Source organism: Acomys russatus, chromosome 1 (genome assembly GCF_903995435.1).
Source record: "Acomys russatus chromosome 1, mAcoRus1.1, whole genome shotgun sequence".
Taxonomy (NCBI): Eukaryota; Metazoa; Chordata; class Mammalia; order Rodentia; family Muridae; genus Acomys; species Acomys russatus.
In genome coordinates, this window is record NC_067137.1 from 53,439,592 (window position 1) to 53,460,825 (window position 21,234).

The 21,234-nt window shown below is 41.1% G+C and overlaps 1 protein-coding gene across 4 annotated transcripts in view; it reads left to right on the forward strand.

Moving 5' to 3' along the window:
- Window positions 1–21,234, forward strand: part of Dock4 (dedicator of cytokinesis 4) — a 415,077-nt gene that overhangs the window by 157,158 nt on the left and 236,685 nt on the right. The gene's annotated exons all lie outside the window — the stretch shown is intronic.

Here is a 21,234-nt window from a genome sequence, read left to right on the forward strand (position 1 = left end):
CCTGATATATGCTCAACCTGGATGGACTATAGGTGGATATATGGTGGTTAGATAAAAGCCAACATTCTTCCTTCTTTCTTTCCTTCCTTCCTTCCTTCCTTCCTTCCTTCCTTCCTTCCTTCCTCCCATGCCCCTCTCTTCTTTCTTTCTTTCTTTCTTTCTTTCTTTCTTTCTTTCTTCTTTTCTTTCTTTGTGTTTTTGTTTTTGTTGTGTGTGTGTGTGTGTGTTTTCTTGTTTTTTTTGTTTGTTTTTTCAAGACTGGGTTTCTTTGTGTAGCCTTGGCTGACCAGGCCGACCTCGAACTCACAGCCTGCCTTTGCCCCCAAGTGCTGGGATTAAAGGTGCCACTATGCCTGGCGGAAGCCAGCATTTCTTAGGAAACTTGTGAACCCACTTCCTCTTTACCCAAAGGAGACATTTCCCTTATTGCTGCAGAAGGGGCAAATTTCTATCTAAAGCTCATGCTGGCGTCCAGGCTCCCTCAGTATCACAAGTACCTGTTACACATTTCGAAATGCATGACAGCATCTTGCCCTTCTCACCTCCTCCCCTACCCCAAACTTCTGAGGCTCATGATACTCATTCTCCTTATAACGCTGCGATGCCCCCTGCCCCCTGCTCCCACCCCTACTGCCTGTGCTCTCTGCTCCTTTTCACATAGCCAGGTCCAGGCTGCTGGCCATGTTCAGTCTACTTTGTGCACTGTGCACTGGTCTCATCCAGATACCTCTGGCTGTTCTCTCTCTTATATATTCATATCTACAACAATAACCTTCTCTTTCATTATACATAAAGTATAGTGGTAGATGGCCAAAGGAAAGTGAACTCAATGGCATCTTTGAAGGTTTCTTGTCTCATAATATTGTGCCAAGGCATTTCCTTTCTTTTTTTCTTCCTTTAATTTGATCTTATTCTTTTTATTTATATATTTTTCTTCTCTCTTTTTACCCTACAGATCCTTTTCATATATATTATGGCTTCCAGTTTAGTGTTTTTATGTGATTCCTGAGTTTGTGAATGAGTCTGTTTCTTCTGCCTTCTCTTGGGTTCTTTTTGTTTGTTTTGTCCTATTCCAATGTGTTAGTTTTTGCTTCATTTCATTTTATTCCTTTGAAGCCTGTTTGTTTTCTAAGAAGTAGGAGGGATGGATCTGGATGGGAGGGGATGTAGGGAAAAACTGGAAAGATTATGGGAAACCATAATCAGGATATATTATGTAAGAAAAAAATCTACTTTCAGTAAGAGAAAAAAATTCAAAAGCAAAAAAATACTTCCTCCAAAAATGTCATTTATGGGCAGTGAAATTTGAATTTAATGTAATTTTCACATGGCACAAAAATCTTAACTTTGACTTTTATAAAAGCATTTACAAATATTACAAATATTCTTGAGCATTATGAAATGATGGTGCATGCTTTAACCCCAACATTAAAGAAGATGAGGCAAAAGGACCATGAGTTAAGGACATCCTGAGCTACATAATAAGACCCTGTTTTTAAAAATCCAGGACAGACTGGCTCACAGCCCTTACCAAACAGGTTGGTTGGTGACTGTTATCTGTTGGTCTGTGTTCTAGGGGATGAATGCTCAAGCACTTTTGGCCTCTACCTGCCTCTTAAGTGTACAGTGAAATAGACAGTGTTGTAGGTGCTTGTCATTTGACGAATAAATTAGTGTTTCCAAAATGCTGAAATGATATAATGAGATAACTATGCACTAAATAGTTTGGGGGCACAAAATATAGGCAGGCCTATGTTTTTTGAGTTGGAAAGATAACTGTACATTTGTGTTAGAGTAAGTAGAGAAGCCATCTAGGGGTGGTAATATTCCTGTTAGCTTACTCTAGAATAAATAACGAGGCAGTGAATGGGGCTGAAGGCTGATCTCCATAAAACACACAGGACATATAGGGGTTAGAAACCAGCCTTAAGAGTAAGAGAACTGCAAGGATCTAGTGTGTCACAGGGAAATTAAAAGATGCTGAGAAATGAGACAGGCAGCTGGGCCAAGCCACAGAGGACAAGGACTTGACTTTTCCAATCACAAGAAATTATTGATGGGTTTATTTGGAGATATAAAATTGGCTCTATTTGAGGCAGATCGTGCTGCAGACAGAAGTACAGAGGAATCGGGCGGAGCTGGGAGCCATCACTAAGAAAGCTAAAAAGTGGGTTCAGAGTAGCCTGGACTCCCTTTGCCCAATTTGATGACTAAGCACTTTGCAGGAAGACTGAAAGCACAAGCATCTCTTAGATCTGTCAAAAACACTCATGTAGTATGGCGTGCAGCTGCAGCCACATGGAGACCAGAAGCTGGATCCAGGTTATTTCTTGTCTTCGTTCAAGGAGACTCTGAGCTCACAGCAAGTTCACGTGTAAGCTCCATGAAAGCATCATGAGCTTGAGGAGGAGGAGGAGGAGTAGGAGGAGGAAGAGGACATGGCAGCTTTGGAAAGCATCCATTACTAGACCCCAGCATAGTGCCAGCATGTGGTAGGTGCTGAGTGGATGTAGAGGATTTGGCTCCGTCAGCATTTGGAAGACATCTGTACTATCATCATCATCATCACTAAAGACTTGAGGTTTCTCTCCAACATCTCTGTTGATTAGCGCTTTCGAAGTGACCAGCTGTGTTATGCAAGCCAAGTTTCTCCACTTGGAAATTTGGCTATTTATAAGTGAACTCAGTAGCATAGTAATGAGACAGAGTTGTCCTTTCCTGGCAAGTTTTGTAGCTTCCAACAAAAAGGTAAGGCCTTCCGCTCAGAGAAGTTTTCTATCACATTGCTAATTATGTATTGTGGAAAAGTAAGACCCACAGCATTGTCTATTCATGAGAACTCCAAAGATGAACATAGCCAGTATTTCTCGGTGTCCAGAGGAGGGAGAAATTGTGTGATTTGGAGCAGACATATAGCGTTATCTACCTTGAGTTTAAAAGAATCATTCTGGCTGCTGCATGGAAAATCAGAAGAATGGTTTCCAGGGTAAGAAAAGCTTATTTCAAATAACCTGGGCTTGTGATGGTGGAGGATTGCTTGGTGGTTGTCTATGCAGGGAGAAGTAACCAGAATCTAGATATAACCGACAAGCAGAGAATGGGAATTAGCAGCCCTGGGCGGTGGAGAACAGAATGCCTACCTTTCTGTCATTCGTATCGCTGTGATTGGCTCCAAGGACAAAGTGCAAGTAAACAGCCCTTCATTATTACTGACTTGAAGCATAGGAGACAGGATAATAACTTCAGACCTTTGGTCTCTACCCAGAGCCATGATGCCATCTAAGCTTTGCTGTAGAAGTAGGTGGTGCGTTTTTGTGAGGGAGAGTGCAGCCTTGTCCTGTCACCAGCTTTGTTTCCCTGGCCACTCTCTGCAACTGGACTGGGAGTAAACACTGAACCATAAGGGGAAGCCAAGCCTGTACTGGAACTCCCTACATGAACTTACCACCAGGTGTATGCTACACCTTCAATGCTGCAGCTCGCATGTGTTTCCCTCAGCTTGATGGAGCTACTGTCCAAATAGTTCCACGAAGCTATTCTGTGGGAAATGTTGTACTCAGATTTCTTGCAGACCTGGGGTCACAAGTGCTGAGCAGGAAACTGCACAATAAATGTCAGGATGAAAACTGATGAAATAAACATTCCATCGAGGAAATATTTCTCTTTCCCTTTTAATTATGCTGCATATTTATGGGGTTCAGTGTGATAATTTAATATGTGTTTACATTGTATGGTTGTCAAGTCAGGGTAATTAGTGTTGGTGTAGGAGGCCTCTCTTCTGGTTACTTTACTAGGATGATGGAAGCTCCTGTATGTTGCCTTAGGTGTAGTATCCTGTCACTGAATAGTTTTTATAACCGCCACAGAACTCCATCTATCTCCATACTGCTCTCTATGATACATTACTACTCTGACATAGCCAAGGCACAGTGAGGCAAATAGCTGGTTGAAGTCACAAGGTTTATAAGTTTTAGGGGAGGGGTTTGAACCCACTTATGTAGAAGTCTGTTCTATATCCTTCTTCTCTTCCCTAGTGCTTATTTACCTGTCAAGGACTAGTACTTGCAGTTGAGACAGCTACCAGCTAAGTGAGGTTTGAATCTTCCTGTGGGCTACTTTCTTGCCTTGTTACCTAAGTAAAATACTTTGCGTGGGCCCAGATTCTCTCATTTGCCATATATACATGATTTATGGTGCAGAGTCATCATGAACACAATTACAGTACACTTGAGGGTGCTCTTGGTCCAGCACATATATATAGTAATGTTTAGTACTATATAGAGTAGTATTTACTATAATAGTTACTAGGTCTATGACAGACGTTTAATACATGTGTATTGATCAAAGAGCTGTAATGTGTTAAGTATATTCCATCATATCTCCCAGGGGACCAGGAGACAGACATGTATGTAAAGAGGGAAATGTAGACTCAGTGTTGAGTGCTTATAACACCATCATTACAGAAAACAGTACCAAGTAAAGTGTCCCAGCTAAAGCCTTGTGGTCTTCTTCAGATTATAAATGAACACTTGCTAGAAGCAAATGTGTGTTTTATTTTTAAAAAAATAGCACTTAGTATGATGTTGCCTTTCACAGTCTGGCACCAAGTGTTGGTGGTGGGGATCGGAGTATTACTTAAACGGGAGAAGTGAACAGAAGGGTTTTGAAGACACCTGTATACTGGCCCATTTTCTGTATAGTCCTGTTTGACAAATGGGAATGGCTTAGAATTTTCTGAGGAAATATATACCAAAAAGCTCTTGAAAGATAGAAAGTACTACCTAGTAGAGTGGATGGTGAATGGTTGGAGAAGTGAGGATGATGTGAAATACTTAGGTTTGCAATCAGATTCACAGGGTAGGCAAACCTGTCTTTCTGTTGGACAATTGTAGACTTCTGTGTGCCACACAGGGCCCAGGGACTGTTTATTCTGCTCAGCAGGAACTATGTGGAGCACATGCACTCACTGCTTTCTTTTTCAGATTAATCAAAGAGTAAACAAGTATTTATTTTTACTTATTTTTCCCTTGGAAATTTTTTATTATTGTATTTCTTTTTTAACATATACATTTACATCATTACATAGAAATAAAATAAACTACATACAGCAGGAAGAACCACGGAACAATCAGGAATTATATAACTATTACATTCATAGCAATTTGGTTATTTGTATTTTGCAAACTTAAAGTAAACATCTTTCCTATCTTGTTGAGCCTAAAATTCTGAATGAAAATCCATATCTATTATATCTCATCTCTATTAACTTAAAACACCTATCTAGATCTAAAAACATCTTAACTCCTAACCAACTAACCTTAATTGTAAGACTTCAGCCCCATCAGAGACTTGAAAAGGAATAAAACTTAATTACCTGAGTGAACCAGAAGTACAGGTTAGCAGCTTCCAAAATGAAAAAATGACAGAGACAGTTTCCTGCTTGAACAGTCACCCAAAACTCTCTACATTCTGGCCCAATATATTTGACAGACATATTTGCGAGGCAGGAACTATTGAGGACTTGGTTACTTGGCAGAGTTTGGCTGTCGATTCTGCCTGCATCCAAGCTTGCCCTTTTTTAGGCAGAATTCTGTCTGTGGTAGAAACAAGGACATTTTGCCCAGTGGCTTGTTTGCCACATTTGACGCCATCTCCATAAGGAGGTTCTTTGATGCTCATCATCTTCTTTGAGGCAGGCTGGATGTTACCGGGAATTAACCTGTCTTATTGTCAAAGAATCTTTGGAATAATAAAAACAGCTTTAAATGCCATATTCTGTATGTCTCTGAGGATTTATGCCTACCCGTTTTCTTCACTTAGAAATAGGCCCTTTGAGAACAGATGTGTAGTACTGCACACACACTCACAAATACATGCACTATTTTATGTCTCTGCAACTCCCTTCATATGTGTTGAATAGGACTAACAACTGAAAGCCTAGACAAACCAGAGCTTAGCAGAAGTTTGTGTATTAGACCTCATGACAAGTATTGGTAATATTTTATTCTTTTTAAATACTGAGGGTTGATTTATGGAACAAATAATTTATAAGAGAAAGACTACATTGACATTGAATATTGGCTTTTGCTACTGTATTTTCTGATGTTGATATGGTTAAGGCCATCTTTCTTTCTCATTTGACCTTCCACAAAGCTGTAGTTGAGGTTGTCAATGCTCCAGTACCTAGCTGCATTCTCCGTCCTGCCGAGGACTGCTGTGGAACATGGTTCTATGTTTAGAGCTGGCTCACCTCCAGAGCCAGCTCCACTGTGGTGCCCAATCAAGGTGCGGTACTCACTTTCCGAAGTGCTGCAGCCTGTGAGGGGCTTGGCCAGCTCTTCTGTTCTCACACCCTTGGGGCTGCCTCATCCTTGCCTTTACCATCAGGACCAGCTCTGCTGTATTACCCAGGTGAGGTACAGGGGCCACACTTCAGAGTGCTACAGCCAGTGAGGGGACAGGGATAGCTCTCCTGCTCTCATGATCCCAGGATCAACTCTCCTGGCTACTGCAGGTGGAGAAGTAGGAAGGGAAGGGCATCAATCCAACCCATACCACCTCAAGCCAGATCAGTGGTGGGGCCAGTTCTCCTGTGCTCTTGTCCTTGTCCTAGGTCACCTGTGTTCCCTCCACCAGGGCCAGCTCACCTGTGCTGCCCAGATGAGTTTCAGGGATGCTCTAGCCCATGAGAGAATGGACCATGTCACTTCCTCTAGTGAATGCAGTGCCAGTTCTTTCGACTACAGCAGGTAGTGAGGGGCAAGAGCTTCTAATTTCTTTATTAGTAGGCAACCTTAGGATTTTACAAAATACATTGCCCTATGGTCCTGCTAATGAAAGCCTTCACTTTTATAGCTACCTCCTGGGAAGTGAGCAAGCTTGTTTGGGAAGTGAAAACAAGTATGGTCTCCTGTGCTTTGCTTTCTCCTAAAACAATGCTGCTGTGTCCGTGGAGGCCTAGGAAGTCACTGGGAGTGAGAAATAGAAAGGATAAAATGTAAATGCACTGCCCAGCTGCAGAAGCAGATGTGGACTAGCAATCTACCATCTTATTTTCTGATGTTGAACTTTATCCTGAACATGTGGGATGGAGAGGTGGGGACTATAGAGGGACAGATGTTCTTTAGGACCAGATAAGACTGTTCTGACTTTTTCAAGTACACTTTGCACATGGTAAAGCGTCAAGAAATGAACCTCTGGAGATGACATTCTTACAACTTTTCCACTTAAATAATGTGCAGATACTTGAGCAAGTGTTAGGAGTTATTTTGAGAAATTGCAAATAAAACTTAGGATCAGATCATGGTGGGTTTTGTTGTTGGTTGTTTTGGTTTGGTTTGGTTTTTGGTTTTTCGAGAAAGGGATTCTCTGTGTAGCCTTGACTGTCCTGGACCCGATTTTGTAGACTAGGCTGGCCTCGAACTCGCAGCGATCCGCCTACCTCTGCCTCCCAAGTGCTGGGATTAAAGGCATGCACCACCACTGCCTGGCTCAGATTGTGTTTTATATCAGGGTTCCAAACAGAAAGCCATGTCATTGTTTCTCAAAACAACCACACCTTTAAAAGCCTTCTGCCTGTGGGTTATCAGTTACCCTTTAACATAGAAAGCAAAATCAACTCTGGCTGGATGATCTTCTTACACTTTTTGGGTGTAAGAAAGATTTAAGGGGTACTCATTTAAGCCAGATTAGTCTTCAAGAAATGATAGATGGTTGCCCATTTTTCAAAGACATGTGTAAAATTGGAAATTAATGTTTTTAGAGAGCTCTTAAGTGTGAACCTGTGGAGTAGATGGAGGCACTGGGCACCTGGCAAGATGGGTGGATTGGAACCTTTTTTGTAATGTAAGACGTTTCACTATAACTAACAACAAGGCCAACAATGGCTAAGGAATGAAATGAGGCTGGTTTTGGTCATCTTGGACAATCCAGGCTGAGAAACACCCTGGAGCCAGACATGGGTTACAGGACACGTAGTCTTTAGAAACAGACAACAATATTTCTGGCCTGTCGTTGGGAAACAGGAAAGTTTAATCTCATGTGAAAGATAAAAAAATATTAGAATTTACTGCATTAATGTTTTGCAATGAGCTCTTAGTCTGTCGTTTGTATCCCCGTGTTTGTCAGAACTGGGGTTGGTGTGCCGCAGAAAACTACCAAAAACACTTATTACTTCTAGAAATCAGTTAAAGAGCTTCCGATACTGAATGAAAAACAAAAGAAAATTTAAAAGGCGGACACGTGCGATCCTAGGTATGGTAGAGGAGAAGGTTTATTGCAGATATGAGAGAGAGCATAGCCAGAAGCAAGGCATCTACCTGGGAAAGCCCGGAGTGAAGAGGGCCCTGAGCCAGGCCTTGTGAGGAGAGAGGGGAAAGGAGGGGCCAGGGCCTGGAGGGTAAAGGGTAAAAGGATAAAAAAGGGATCAGCATAGCCAAAATGGCTGGATTATATTTGGAAGGGCAGCTGGGGGAAGGGCCACTGAGCCCCTGAGCTGGCGAAGTTTCAGTTAGGAGGCGGGTGTGCCTACTATATGTAACTGGTAGGACTGAGGGGCCCTGGGAGAACCTTAAGGCCAGGTCTGCTTTCCTATGTTAAATAGGCACTTGAGCCACTTGTCCCTTGGTTTGTGACCTAACAGATTCAGCCTAGAAAATTCTTTCCCTCCAATATATGGTATTTTTATCTCTACATCTCCCATTTGAAATAGGAGTTTCCAGTATAAGGTGACATTATTCTGTTTTATCACTTAGGTAAATAACCTGAATGGCTTTTGTTCTGTCCAGGGTTTAGGGAGAATGCAGAACACATACCACATTTTAAAGATAATTTTTCTGTTTTCATGCCTGTGTGTCTGTGTGAGGGTGTTGGATTCCCGTGAGCTGCCGTGTGGGTGCTAGGAATTGAACCTGGGTTCAATTTAAAACATGTTACATTCTAAAGCTTTAGTAAGTAAACTTGCTGTTCTAGACTCATGGAAAATATTTTTAAATGAGCTAGAAAGAGCCTAGAACTGGATTAATTTTAAAATGTGGAAGAGGGACCTCTGGGCCTCAGAGATGGCTCAGAGGGCCAAAGTGCTTGTTGCAAAACCTTGATGCGAGTCAGTTTCCGGAACTGGGGTAAAAGGAAAGAAACTACTTCCAAAAGTTCCCCTGACTTCCACATGCATGCTATCGTGTGTGCACACATATATGCACACACACAAATAATAAATTAAATTTAAAAGATACACCTTTGTTGTTTATTAATACTTCACTTAGCTGTGAATGGCAAGGGTATTTATTTCCATATTCATGTTTTACAAGGAAATGCTAATTTCAGAAATTTAAAGTGCTTTCTTTTGAAATCTTGACAGCTTCTACTCAGTGTTTAAATTCATTCGCTTATATTTAGAAATACCTAATACATCCATTATATATAGTTGAGTTTTAATTTTAGAATTTGCTATATTAACCTGTATTATCAATAGTGAAACTGAATTTCTCTATTAAGCTGTTAGTGTTTTATAAGGCATAACTAACCTTTCACTGATGTTGGAGGCCCTCACATACTTTTAGCTGTAGTCGTTAACTGAAGAGGTATCTTCCAGACAAGTCACATTTTATGTATCGTCATATCTTACATTCCTGTACCTCAGTCTTGTTTAGAAGTCTGAGCTTTCTGTTCTGTTAAGGGAAATGCCTGCAGATTCCCACACACTGCAGATGAATACATCCTACCTTCATTTTAATTTTTGACCATTTTTGGAAATTTATATTCTAAAAATTGAAATTATGTTAAGTTTCAAAAGACCTATTACTATTTGAGCACTTGTCCTCACTAATTAAAATACAGAAAGTTCTCATTTTGTGCATAAGCCACAAGGGTTTTCACACTGTCAAATTCAGTTCACAGACAGAGGAAGTTACCTCAATTGATGGTTAGAAAGATAAAAACAAATGCAAATTGTCTTCTGAACCAAAGAACTGCAGTAGATGGATTGTTCCTAATTAACATATTGTGAAATAAGCCACTGTTTTCGGCCCTAACACCAGCCCTATTGTCTGTTTTTAAGATATTTTCAAACTTACCTAATTTGCTTCATAAAAGAGGACAAAGGATAAATATTTATAGGTGCTAATTTTGATGCCAGAGAGAAGGAACAGGGGTGTATGGGCGTAGGAGTAATTTTCACAAGTCTATGAAATAGTACAGCTCTTTAGCTCTTTAGGAAACCGACACTCCAGATTGTCAGTGCTAGTTAGCCAAGATGGACAGTGAGAGGAAAGGCGTGTGAAGCTGCTTTACTGCTTTATACAGTTGGAGGAGGGGAAGAACAAACAGTAGAATTCCAGGGAAACTTAGTGCCCTCTATAGACCCTTTGGAAGGATTTAAAAGTTTATTTATAATTGATAAATGCTGACTTGGTAATGTTTATTTTTATTCTGGCTCCCCGATTAGCCATTATAATTTTGCGAGTTTTGCCTCAACTTGTCCTTAAAGTCATCAAAGCAAACTAGCAGCATTTTGTTCTTTAATGGCTTTTCATTTAAAGAATAATAATTGAGAAGAAGCTGAAAGCTTTTGTAGAGAACTTATTACATGGAAATAACAGAATTCCATTAATCTCCTGGGTAATGTCAGTCAGATACATACCACCTTTGCAAGTGTCACATGCACAGTGTGGCCTTCTCTAGTCCTGAAACAGTGCAAGTGTACAGAGTGGCCCCAGCTTGCCCCACATTCCCAAAAACCTGACATTTCATTCTGTCAGGCCCCTTTGTCAGGTGGCTGCTAGGGAGATCCTGCTGATCTGGGCTGCAGTGGAGTGGAAAGAGATCAGTGCTCCTAGTACTCGTGTTCCTTTGGGAGAAATAGAAAAGATGGGAAAGAGTGAGGTCCATCCATGAGCTGTCTGTGCCAGCATCTCTGAGCCGCACAGATGGCACAGCTCAGGTGCATCAGATTTGGACATGCACCTGGAATTGCACGTGGAGAAGAAACAAAGCGCTGGGGCAAGCCTGTCCTATTCCTTCCCTTCTTGCACCTCCTGCAACGAATGCCTCCACTCTTCTTATTTTCGTTGCACTTCCACTACTGACAGTTAAGTGAGTTCTAATGAGGCAGTTTGAGAACCACTGTTTTTTTAATAAGAAACATAAAATTTCTGAAGCATCGTTTTTTTTCCCCCCTAAGGGTGGGACTCACTGTGGCTTTAGTCAATATCTTAAGGATTTTATTTAGCAGTCAGTTTTAATATAGTATGCAGTAGTTTAAAGCTTTTGCTATGAACATCATTAAGGCTTCAGGTCTTTGTTGAAGGCAAGCGTTATGATACAGAATGAATAGGGGTGCTAGGTTATTGCCAAGTAATGTATGTCTTTAATAAAATTCCATCATAAATCACTAAGTGTAGCAAATATAGAAAGGTTCAATTCAAGCTGAGGATGGCTTGGTTGGTGGCACAACACTTCCAATTTTCCTTGACAAGTTGGCTGTCTTTGGCAAACACACATTCGCAGATTGTATGCTTAAGTAGTGTTCAATGAATTCATGTTGTGTTGTGATAACTGGACTAAAGCTTTTGCATGTGTTTGTGAATACTTGTGTGGACACACGCTCATAGTTGCATGTTTGTGGGTGTATGTCTTCTGGCATTCCTTAGGAACTATCCATCTTGTCGTTTGGAGGTCAGTCTTGTTGACCTGAGGCTCACTGAGTGGGCTGGCTGGCTAGGAAGTCCCAGGGACCTGCTCCTCCCTGTTTTCCTGGCCCTGGGATTAGAGACAGGTGCACCCCACTCGGCCCGGCATTTTTAGGTGGCTTCTAAGGATTGAACTCAGTTCCTAATACTGTTCTGACAAGAACTTACCAGATGAGCCATCTCCCCCCTTGGGCAGAACGTTTTAAAGTTATTATCTCTTTAATTTTCTGAAACAAAAAGTGAAATTGTATATACATTGAATAGGCCATCTGAAAAATAGCTGTGGTTGTATTGTTTTTTATTAGTAAAAAAAAAAAAAAAAGACTAACCTCACTGTGTTTTACTAAAGGACGAATAGTAGGTTTTGCTTCTAAGTAAAACAGTCCAGTTGTACCTGAAAAACCCTGTGTGTGGAAAATCAGAGCTGGAAATGGCTATGGTTGTAAGCAAGAGCTATCACTGCAGCCTATGAAATTTGATGAGAAAGGGTATATTTGCATATTTTCGTAGTTAGTCTCTATAGGATACCAGGTCTTTTCAAGGGAACAACTATAAATGGTGATTAGTTTGTTAATAGCAGTAATCAAATCTAACAGATCTTAGCGCTGATGGGAACCGTGGCTCAGGAAGGCTGTTCAATGGGGAGAGACAAGCCACACCTGAAGACACTATTTGATAGGCTGGGTCCTGCCTCTTAGTTACCTGGAAGGGTATAATTATTGTTCTCCCTTCTGTGTGCCTGCCCTCCTTGATAAAGTACTAGTTCCAACCCTGAAAATACATTGAGTTTAGGGGTAACAAGACTCCTACAGATATGAGAAATGACAAAATGAGTTCTTAACAGTAGTTTAAATGAGGAAGGGAAGCACCAAATTAAATGACTAAATCATAAAAATCCAAGCAGCAGAAGAGTGGTATGCCATGTGGGACACATATGATGTAGGAAACTTCCGTTGTGGTCCGAAAAACCAAAACAACCCAAGTAATCTCAAGAGTCCAGCAAAGCAAGATCGTTATTTGAGTAGGTAGCAAAACTGACCAGTCAGGGACAACAGCACAGACTCAGGAACTGACTGTGTTTATATTTTATTTTATTTTATTAATTTATTCTTGTTACATCTCAATGGTTATCCCATCCCTTGTATTCTCCCATTCTTCCCTCCCTCCCATTTTCCCCTTATTCCCCTCCCCTATGACTGTTCCTGAGGGGGATTACCTCCCCCTGTATATGCTCATAGGGTATCAAGTCTCTTCTTGGTAACCTGCTGTCCTTCCTCTGAGTGCCACCAGGTCTCCCCTGACTGTGTTTAATTAATTTATTTATTTATTTGGCATACACATTTATATTATTACACATAATAGAAAAATTACATACGGCAAGAAGAACCACGAACCAATCAGGCATCATATGAATGTTACATTCAAGGTGTTTTGCTTAATTCCATTTGGCAACCTTGTAGAGAACATCTTTCCTATCTTGGTGAGTCTAAAATTCTGAATGAGAATCAATATCTATCCTCTCTCGTCTCTACCAACTCAAAACCTCTATCTATACCTAAAAACATCTTAACCCCTAAACAGCTTAGGTTAATTGTAAGACTAAACTATCAGAACATCAACCCCATCAGAGACTTGAGAAAGAATGAAAGTTAATTACTTGAGTGAACTAGAAGTACAGGTTAGCAGCTTCCAGAATGAGAAGAGGGAAAAAGAGAAAGAAAAAGATTCTTTGACAACAAGACAGACTAACTCCTGGCAACACCTAGCCTACCTCAAGAAGATGATGAGCATCAAAGATCCTCCTTCTGGACATACTTCAAATGTGGCAAACAAGCCACTAGGCAAAACATCTTCGTTTCTGCCACAGACAGAATTCTGCCTAAAACTGGGCAAGCTTGGATACAGGCAGAGTCGACTCCAAACTCTGCCAAGACAGGGTAAGCAAGTCCTCAGTAGTTCCTGTCTCACAAATATGTCGGTCAGCTATATTGGGCTAGAAGGCTGAAGACGATGCTCCAACGATATAGAAAGTTTTGGGTGACTGTTCAGGTAGTAAACTGTCTCTGAACGTGTTTTTGAACTCAGTTTTGACCCTGCCAGCAAGATGGAGGTTGTTCCTGAGACAGCTGCACTTAGGCAGCTGTCTCCTATCACTTCTTTCTCATGACTTACACACTTGACAAATCACATGCAGTGTTATCTTCCCATTATGTCCTAAGGCCTAACACCACTCATACTGATTTGAGAACATAAGTAAACTACAAGACTTGGCAATTTTATTCCTTGTTCAGCTGGCATTTATTGAAGACCTACTGGGTGCTAGGCATTGTGCTAGGTAGGTACTGAGAGCATGAAAAAACTCAAAACTTAGGTTGTAGTGTGTGGTACCTGCTGGAGGTGTGCAAGTGAGAATAGTGTGATGAGTGTGGGAGGGTGAGGGAGGGGGCACTGTCCTTCAGGAGGATGCCCTGGTTGATTTGGAAGCCTGAATCCCAAGTAAGGAAAGAGCTCATGCAGAGGGATGGTGGAAAAAGCACACAGAAGCAGGGGCTGGATGATGAGAGGGTATCAGACACTGCTCCTCCCTTCTTTCTTGGTGTGCTGTGTGGCTCCGCAGCGTAGGAGGTAGAGTGATACTGGGAGCTTGGGGTTCTGTGTCTTCAGATGGAGCATTAATTAGGTTTCAGTACTAGGTAATGTCAGATACATAGTGTCTTCCTGAGAAGTAAGCATTGCAAATGGGAGTCACAATTCAACCTGGGGACAGAAAACTGTGGAGGCAAATCAGAATAGTAAATGCCTAGCTGTGTGAGGCTAGTGGGTGCTCTAAATGAGTTAGGTCTGCATACTGGGCTGGGGAGCAGGAGGAGCAGCAAGGACTGTGCACTGTGCGTTTGCTGAGCCATGTCAGTGGGGGAGGGGAGGGATGCAGTTACAGTTTTGCTCAGGTAGACCCTTCAGTGCTCCTGAGGCAGGATCAAGAGATGGAGAACTTATAAGAATTTGAGAGGAAAAAGATCACAACCATCCAAGAAGCAAGAATTCCATCACAATCGATAAATTTGCTATAAAACTGCTAACAATTGAATTACTATTCCTTTCATATTTGATACATTAAAACAGCAATTCATTTCTTTCCCAGAGACATTACCTGAAAATAATAAATAAACCTGCTTATGATAAAGAAAGCCTACCTTCCTGAATCCCTATAAGCCACACTGTTACTTTATTAGTGTCACCCTGTCTGATGCTCCCCTGGAACTACTTAATGCTAAGTAGCTACTTTAAACTCCACTAAAATCCTATATATGGCTATTATTGTAAATACAGCTGCACTCTTCCCGTATCCATACTTGGGTGCGTTTACTTCCTTCTGAGTGTTTTTTGTTCGTTTTTTTCTTTTGTTTTCTCCTAGAGCTCATGTTTAAGCCTTCATTAAAATATCTTTAATAAAACCACCAACTCTGCTTTATAAAATGGCCAGTCCTGGCAATCTTTTCAGCATCAAAGCTACTGCTCTGCTTTTACCTAAGGTGAGGCCCCTAAAATTATGTGAGAACTCCCTGTGGTGCTGAGGAGCAAATGGGAGCTGTGTTTTCTTCACTTGTACCCCACAAAGGTGACACTCTACTGTATTTGTTGTCACTTTGGCTGCCTAGTACTTGAGGAAAGAAACAAGATAAAGGGAGGACACAACTCACAGAACAGACCTTTTTTCCCTATTTCATTGCATCAAAAACAAACCAAAAACTTAAAATGGAGCCAAGGACTCTGGTCAATCCTGTACTTCAAAGAATTCTTCTATATAATATTATTTGAATATTCACCATCTAATCCTGGGGAAAGACAGCTGTTTGTTGTTTGTTTCCTGTGTATTTGCTAAGTACTTGGTATTGGGTTTAGTACATTTAATGGGAAAAATGGTATGTTATTTACTAACAGACGTTCTCCAGGAGCAATGTGAAAAGCAATCATTGTTTTCTATAACTTCCATCTGCGTTGTGTCCTGAAGGCTTTCTTGTCCACTGAACAAATCCTACACTGTTGTCATGGAATGGACATGGGGAGCCCAACACTTGGACACATGTCTCTGGCTTAGAGTTAGGAAAATGTCTCTTAATTTATTATTTTCCAAAGCAGACTCTTGGGCACTTTTTTTAAATAGAAAAATTAGTCATAACACTGTTTTACCTTTCAAGTTACTTATACTAACATGCTTGCTAACATAACTTGCTAAGAATGATTCCCAAGAAGCTAACATAACCAGAGAGTGTTCCACTTGTCTCTGTTAAGTAGAAGCCTTTGTTATGGCTATTTTTATAAAATTTTGTTTGTTTCTCAGTTTCTGTTTTAACCTGGCTAACGCCCAAATAATTGTGACTCCATTGTAGTATTGAAATAGCTTCAAAGCACAGCTCTGAGCAGTATTAACTCTATTCTTAAGACTCAAAGCTAATTTGGCTTCCTGTCAACATCCATCCCAGAGATACTTACACTTTGTGGCTTTTCCTGCTGAGCTCTCTCTCCTCCTGTTTCCTGGACCTTTGCCTGTGGCTAAATGTCCTACTTCCTCTCTCTCTGTCCTCCTCCCCTGGATGGCAGCAGTTCCTGCCCTATTCTCTCCTGCTTAATGGCTGTAAGGTCCTTTATTGGCATATCAGGGGATAACTGGGGAGCAGGGTTTACACAACATTGGGACAAGAGATTCTCAGAACAAGGGTTGTGCCCAGATATGGGGGTGGGGTACAGAAATCAGCATTTGGATGACACAATAACCTTATGCCTCCAGCCTTATTCCAATTTCTAGTTAACAATTCCAGGGGGAAAATCACAACATATACTTCCAGGATCCCAAGTCAAGTTCTCATACACCTTCTGAACTCCCAGGACATCCCTCTGATGCTGAGAACCCCATCATCCCTAAGTTGTGGAGTTAAGTCCCCGGTCTCCTCTTCTCTGTTTAAAATCTTGCCCCTTTCCAGTGTGCTAGAATGCTTTTGAGATAATTTCTTAAGCTCTCTTTTAAGATGCCCTTTGTGGCTGACAGTGTTATTGTGTGCTTGGCCTTCCTGATACTTAGATGGATGGGTGTCCTGGGAAGCCCAGGAACCACACAGGTCTGAGGTGGGACAGTGTCCCAAGGATATCTTGAGACACAGGAGCCCAGGAACCACACACCTATGAGAGGAGGGAGTCCTCCTCTGCAGAGCCATTGCAGCTCTTGGCGAAGGTTACCCCAATCCCTGAGGAGCTGAGGAGTTTAGGGGCTGGAGCCCTGCTCCTTCTTAAAAGAGATTTATTGGAGGGACAAATCCGAGAGAGGAGGGATGAATTCAGAAGTGGCCCCCTCTGCTCTCGGGAGGAAGCAGCAGGGAACTGGGCAGACACAGCCTTTCTATAGGATTTCTTAGTGGGTAGAGCTTTCTAGGGCAGGGATTCCTAGAGTGAGGATTGGTGGGATTTCAAGTCCTGAGCTTGGGGAGCTCAGGGATTGGTGGGCTTTCTTGTCCAGGGATTGGTTGGTTCTGCTGTTTAGGGATTAGTGTGGTTTTCTCTAGAGTTCTCACTTCAAATTAGCACAATCTGGGATGTGCTACTGAGGGACTCGAGATGACACTGACAAAGGTCTGGGGGAGGAACTGGGCTTTTGGAGCTTTCTCAGGCATGAGTCTGGCCACTTTTTCCTTGAGAGGTTATAAAGTTTACAAAGTATACAAAGTAAACAGCATTTACAAAGAGTCCACAGCAAAGAAGCCTTTCCTTTGCAGCATGAATTGCCAACAAAGACTAAAGAGAAGGCATGCCCCCATGGGCAGTTCCCGTGAAGGCTACTGCCTTCTGAAGCAGGAAAGGTTGTCTTCATCATGGACAGCTCCCATGGCAGCAGTACGCACTCTGAGACAGGAAAGGTCACCATGGACAGCTCCCACTGAGTTGCTGCCAGGAGCTGCCATTTTGTCTCCTCCTGCCTCCATGGGCTGGGTTTTCCTTGATCAATCAATAATCAAGATAACCCTCCCCAGACATGCCCACAGGCCTGTCTGACACAGGCAGCTCCTCTCAGATGACTCTAGGCTGTGTCATGTTGACAGTTCAGGCTAACCAGGGCAACTGCACTTCTAATTTCATCTTGTGTGTGTGTCGGGGGGGGGGGGGCCGGAATAGAATAAAGAAGAAGGACAGTTCTGCCCTGCCCTTCCATAGGCAAGGTGCCAGTACACATCTCCATTCTAGACACTCCTGTTTTATGTCTAGCAAGTTGTGATGGAGAAACAGAAACAGGAGCACATTTGATGAGACTCTCAGTGCACCTCTATAACAGGCTGTCTCCAGGGGATTCATGCATGTGTGGAGAAGGTGACACCTCTCTCTGTCTCTCTCTCTCTCTCTCTTAAACAGTTTACAATTTCATAAAGTACCCACAAGGAATTCAGGCTCTCTTTATCTTCTTCACCCTTTTTTCTTGACCCATCCCCTGCCACATGCGTATATCTAAGTTCCTCAAGAGTTTTACCTCTTTTCCCCTCCTTTTTGCTATCACCTTATGATCCCCATACAAGACAAAAATTTGCTATGTGGATATATTCATGACAAAACATGGTCAGACAGATATTTGTGGGGGAGGGGGAAAGGCCGGTGTGAGGTGTGCTTAGTGTGCTAGAATGTCTCCGTGGTCCACAGCGAGTGCCGGCTCCACCCTGTCTTCTGACTGGCACTGCATGCCATGCTTCCGCTGCAGCGGTCAAGATTCTACAGCTATCGCGGTTAAAGTTGGCTATTTAATTTTGAAGGAAGCTGTCTGTTTTGTTGAGGAAAATAAACCCCAAGTTTCGTTTTTTTTTTAATAGTAAATTGAAATCTGTGGAATAACATCTGAAACTGAGTATGTAGTCAGCCTATGTGACCTTTCAGACCACAACTTGTTGATGACGTGTAGATCTTTTAACCAGGAAGATGAAGCCAAAATTCTCCCTTAGAGAGATGAGAGCCCTTCTTTATGTCACCAGGAAAAAGCATTTTCATTATTTTTCCCCCTGCTCCATGTTGTCTTCATCTCCGATTGTCAGCTTGCAAAGGGCGAGACCCAGGCAGCTTTTGTGAGGCTTGAATTGAACTGTGGCCAATGGGGGGGGGGGGTCATTGTAAACACTGCTTTGACAGTACTGGTAAACAATATATTGACTGCAGCTACGGGTTGACTTACAAAACTTTTGAATAATCTGTTTTGAGTTTCAGTTTTTCAAAGACCCAGAATTCTGAGATTGAATATCTTAAAAGCTTTAAAATACATTTTGTTCTTTATATAAGCAAATGACATTCTTGAACCTGAGAAATGAGCCCCATTGCACAGCACAATTTAACTTCTCTTTACCTCCAACTTAGAAAATATTTAGTAGTTGTATCTGAAGATATTTCTTGTAGATATTTATATCTTAGAAAATGCAGTCTACACTGAGCTAATTTCACTATATAAAGGAAAGACAGTATTTGTGACAATATGCTCATGGTTGAGATATTTCTATTAGGACACCAACAGTGTTTTGGCCCTTGCATATATATTTTAAGGACATGAATATAAATGAAGTTTATAAATATTTATTCTTCCAAATAATTAATTATACTTTATTTTGTTATTTTAATCTAAGGGAAATCTTAAGGGTTTTTAGTGCTTGGACATTGTAAACGGGGAAAATGAACACTATCCATACAGTAATTTTCTAATTGTATTCTTTGTCCTGGGACAGTAGTACTGAGTGTTTTTTTTTTCCTTTTAAGTTCATAAGATAAGCAAATAAAAGAAATCAAGGGGCCAACACATTGTGTCACCATGCTTAGTAAATTTCAACATGATTGGGGACAAAGCTACCCCTAAGAAGTATATTATGAGAATAGCTTTGTATAAAGATATAGCTACTTTACATTAACTGGTTATTTCCAACTATAGACTTATTTTTTACATAAACATATATGCAAAGTTCATGCAGATTACCTGAAAGTATATTTCCAAAACAAAATTTAAAACTGTCTGTTTTAAGAGTCTCGTATGGCAATGCAAACAGAACCTTCATTAATGGATCTTTACTTCAGCAAGCTAGCTGTGTTTAGTTTGTAATACAGTTCATGCCACTGGTAACAAAAGTGACCAGCCCGGTTTTCAGATCATTTCTTGTTTTGCTTGTGGTTTGTTCTTTTAGTATTCTCCTTGATAGTCTGAAGCCTAAGTGATAATACTGATCAGGGCTCAGCAATGTGCATTCAGAAACTGAAGTGGCTCGCCAGTTCAGAGTGCAGAGGCAAGAGCCATGCCCTGAGCTATCTACTGAAAGTGCTTTTTTTCAAAATGACCTATACTCAACTACTTACTAGCTAGCTGCTGTGGCAAGTATCCCTGGAGTCATATGAGTACATTAGAAGCATCTCTCAGTGGTTTCATCCATCCATCCATCCATCCATCCATCCATCCATGAATTCCATGTTCTTGTTGACACTCCATTCACATGCCAGGACACTCTTGAAATGTAGTCATTTCTATTAGAACACCAATGATACACGTTTAGTGTTTTGGCCCTTGCATATATATTTTAAGGACATGAATATAAATGAAGTTTATACATATTTATTCTTCCAAATAATTAATTTGAGTAATTTCAATGAATTGTCAGCATGTGGCTTCAACGAAGGAGAAAGCCACTCAAGTTAAGATTTAAATCAGTACTACCTTGTAGTTTTCAGGGAACTGTGATGTGGGGGAGGGGGGAGTCATTCCTGGGGATTAGACAGAAATATGAGGCAATTCAGTTATAACCCAGAAAACCAGTTTAAATAGCTTCTTGGATTTTCTCAGGTAACAGAGGTTGATTCTTAGAAATTTGAGCACTATTAAAATAGTATTCTAAATGATGAAACAAACATGACTGTTTCAGAGCAAAACGTTTTCCAGTTGTGGCCATGATTTCCTTCATCCCCTCAGTGACCACATGCTAAGATCAGCCTATTTGAACTAAGAGGTAGACAAGAGCTCAATCCAAGACAATCCCCTCCTTCATGGAGCTTTTCAGACATGCATTATCCAAGACCTTTAACACATAAGCGGTGAGGCTGACACACTCTAATGCTGTCATGCATGGCCTTATGTAGTAGAATAAGAATTAATCTACTGTATGCTCAGTGGTCAGGCTCTTAAAAAGTATCGGAAAGTTATATGAAGTCATTTTTCAAGGTACAGGAACTCTTAATTTTGTCCACGCAAATATTTTCTTGAACATTAATATGATGCCCTATGGTAGTTATTGTTAGAGTTTAAAAATGAAATAATAAACTAGTATTTGTTTACAGCCATAAAATGGTCTAAATTTGTCCCTGTGTTGTTATTGTCATCTATCTTGTGGTACTTGGGGCTGTGTGGTTTTTTGTTTTTTATTTTTGGGTTTTTTTTTTTTTTTTGTCCTGTATTTTGATTTCTGCTGTTAATTTTGTTTTGAGATCCTAAGTGGGCTTGAGACATCTCCAAAAGCCCAATAAATTATTGGTATGTTTTGATTCTCTG